The following is a 3359-nucleotide window of genomic DNA, read 5'->3' as shown; positions in this document are numbered from 1 at the left end:
GTGTGTGTGTGTGTTTGCGTGTGAGTACGTTTGTGGGTGTACATGTGTGTATGTAATTGTTGTTTGTTTGTTTATTTTAGTAGAGGTTTTACGGCGCTCGCAACTGCATAAGGTCATATGAGCGCCAAAAGATTAGAGGCGCTACAAGAGAGTAACAAACATAAAAAAGAAGAAGGGGAGATAAGGACAATAGATGTTTGACAGGAAAGAAGGAGCAGACCACACCGATGCACCCGCCAACCACCCACGTAATTGTTGTGTTTGCGTATATATATATGTGTGTGTGTGTGTGTGTGTGTGTGTGTGTGTGTGTGTGAGTGTGTGTGAGTGCGCATGCGTGCGTGCCTGTGTGCGTACGTGAGTGCGCGTGCGTGTATATGTGTGCGTGCGTACGCGAGTGCGCACGTGTGCGTGTGCGTGTGCGTGTGTGTGCATACGCACGAGTGCACGTGATACCAGACTATAATATCTTTGGTGACATTTAAAAATGGTGTTCATTTTCTTCCACAGGATAGATCAGTTTATTACTTCCTGGATGACTGTGGTCCTGGTACCTATTGGAGAATTTACTGTAAACAACACTATGACCTAGACGCTGAATAACACACAAAAGGTAAGGGGTTTGGTTAGTTTTAGTAAAAGTTTTATGGCACCTGCAACACAATAAGGTCATATAAGTGACGAAGATTAGAGGTGTTACAAGGGAGTAAGAAGCACAGAAAATGAGGAGAGATGAGGACGGCAGAATGTTTATAAGAAAGAAGGAGCGAACTATAACAGAGCTCCAACAAACCACCCACATGGGATTTGTGAGCAGCTGGTATTTAATGTTGTATAAATTATAAATAAATGTACTCCTCGGCGTTATATTGGACAAAAGACTCACATTCATACCACACATCAAAGACCTTTGTGTGAGGTGCCAGAAAGCGTTAAACCCTTTGAAAATTCTATCCTATCCGGAATGGGGCGGGGACTCAAAACACCTTATCCACTTAAACATCTCCTTCTTTCGATCCAGGCTTGACTACGGCTGTCAAGTCTATGGATCGGCAAAACCGCATATCCTAAAAATGCTAGACCCCGTGCAAAACCAAGGACTCCGCCTCGCTCTAGGGGCTTTCCGCACTTCTCCGGTGGAGAGCCTCTAGGCCGAGGCAAACATACCATCACTCACACCCAAACGCACACAACTCTCACTACAATACGCAATTAAACTGAGCTCATCACTAGAGAACCCAGCACACGACTGCGTTTTCGAAACAAACCCAGACACCTTAAACAAATTCCAAAACAACGAAAACCTCATCAAACCCTTCGGCCTCAGAGTACTTGAGGACCTCAAAAACATACACTTTTCCAAACAAGACATCCAACAATTTCTCAGTGGCGGTGGGTAGTGAAGGGCTCACGGGCTTGAGCCCCCCTCCCCACCCCCAAACTCTATCCCAAAGCAAATGAAAATAACTGAATAAACAGTAGAAACCGTTATGATCGCACGCAAAGAACACAGAGTAATTAGCTTGGCGGCTTGCTCGTGTATCCAATCACTGTTGCCACCGCTTACAACTATAGTAACCTAACAGCCAATCAAATGTCTTTACGGCTTAGCAAAGATGAGCCGGTTCCCACGGACCCTCGTTAATGAAACTCTTCTTGTAAAAAGGTAGAAGACTTGAACAAAATAACACTGCACAGAGGGCTCACGCTGTGCTAGCCCTGACAATGGGGTGAAAGTTTACGACACACTTTCCCCCAATGACAGTTACCTAAGCTCCCATTGGACCTTTGATAGGTGCTGTCTACTTTCCTCGACTACACGGCCTAATCCGGCTCTTGGAGTGCTGTGTATGCATGTTTGTGTGTGTGCTGCTGAGATTTAACAGTTATTAATTGCATCAAACCACTTTTGAGGCAACATTTTCATCTGATGAAAATTAGTTAGAGAAGTTTGGAGGTGAAGCGGTTTCATCCCCAGCATCCAGAAGAATTTAACGTAGAACAAAGAGAAGGAAGACAAAGGTGACTCTTCTCGTTTGAATAGTTCTAAAAATGCCGTGGCTCGCCGTGAGTATGGAAAAAATCACCACTGTTTTGTTCTTATTGCTTGCTATTTGGTGGTTAAAAAGTGAAAGCAACCTAAGGCCCACCCAAATTTTGGTCCATCCACCGCCACTGCAATTTCTTTTCCCCGACCTCCCTCCGTGGCGCCTCACCAAGGCAAAAGTAGACTTACAGCTGACCGCACACACCAAAGCAAGCACAAACACCAAAACATTTAAAGCAGAATACAAAAAGCTTATAGAAAAACTCCCCGGTGCGGAGTTTATCTTCACAGATGGCTCCAAATCGGACTCTGGTGTGGGCGCCGCAGCCCTATCTTCAAACAGTACACACCAAAGGAAACTTCACCCCGAAGCCTCCATTTTCTCTGCGGAGGCCTCTGCCGTTGACATGGCACTGGACTCCGTAGAAATTCTCCTAACAAATCTTTCCGTATCCTATCTGATTCTCAGTCTTGCATAATCTCACTGACAAACTTCACACTTTTACACACAAACAGTTAGATTACAACAACAAAAAATACACGCTTTAGCTGAAACCGGGAAAAACATCATGTTCGCATGGCTACCTAGCCATGTGGGCATCCGGGGAAACGAGCCGGCAGATCACCTGGCGAAGGAATCCTTATCCCTTCAGTTAGGATCAACGACAAACACTCTCCCACAGACTGACATTAAAAATAAAGTAAAAAACTACACCTCCAGTCTGTGGGAGACCCATTGAAAAAAAACAAACAAACAATAAACTTAACAACATTAAGCCCAAACTGGGACCGCGAAATCCTTCGGGTCTCTCCAGAAGAGACGAAGTCATTTTTACTCGATTAAGCATCGGACACACGACCCTAACACATAAATACCTCCTTCTGGGAGATGAGAAGCCGTTCTATGTCGGATGCGACACAGATTTTACCAGAATGTCTAGACTTCGGAGAGCCCGAAGGAAATAGTTTAGATGTAAAAAATTGAAAGATTTGTTTTCCGTCGTTGATCCCAAAAGAATTCTGGATTTTATGAAGGCCATTGGCCTTTATGGGGAGTTGTAAAAGAAATAAAATTGTTAAAAATGTTTTTGTTATTTTAAAAAGTTATTTCAAATTCAACAAGTATTTACACCACATTTTAATAGTTTAGCATTTTAGTGAACGTGTTGACCCAAACCGGACAGTGAAATATGCTGTTGCGAACCGAACCAACTTTTTTTCACGCGCTCATATGACCTTATGCAGTTGCGAGGGCAGTACAACTCTTACTAAAGCAAACAAACAAAATATACATCTGTCCCAGCCCCCATCC

At 43.9% G+C, this 3359-nt stretch overlaps 1 protein-coding gene across 1 annotated transcript in view; it reads left to right on the top strand.

The window, feature by feature from the left end:
• LOC118477184 (dual 3',5'-cyclic-AMP and -GMP phosphodiesterase 11A-like) overlaps window positions 1-3359 on the top strand; it is a gene marked incomplete at its 3' end in the record, with an annotated part of 39519 nt that overhangs the window by 11643 nt on the left and 24517 nt on the right. Inside the window, 1 exon segment of the mRNA XM_035971685.1 lies at window positions 511-613.

Source organism: Aplysia californica, unplaced genomic scaffold (genome assembly GCF_000002075.1).
Source record: "Aplysia californica isolate F4 #8 unplaced genomic scaffold, AplCal3.0 scaffold00481, whole genome shotgun sequence".
NCBI lineage: Eukaryota > Metazoa > Mollusca > Gastropoda > Aplysiida > Aplysiidae > Aplysia > Aplysia californica.
Note: the sequence above shows the minus strand (reverse complement) of the source record. Positions and strands in the feature narration are given on the sequence as shown.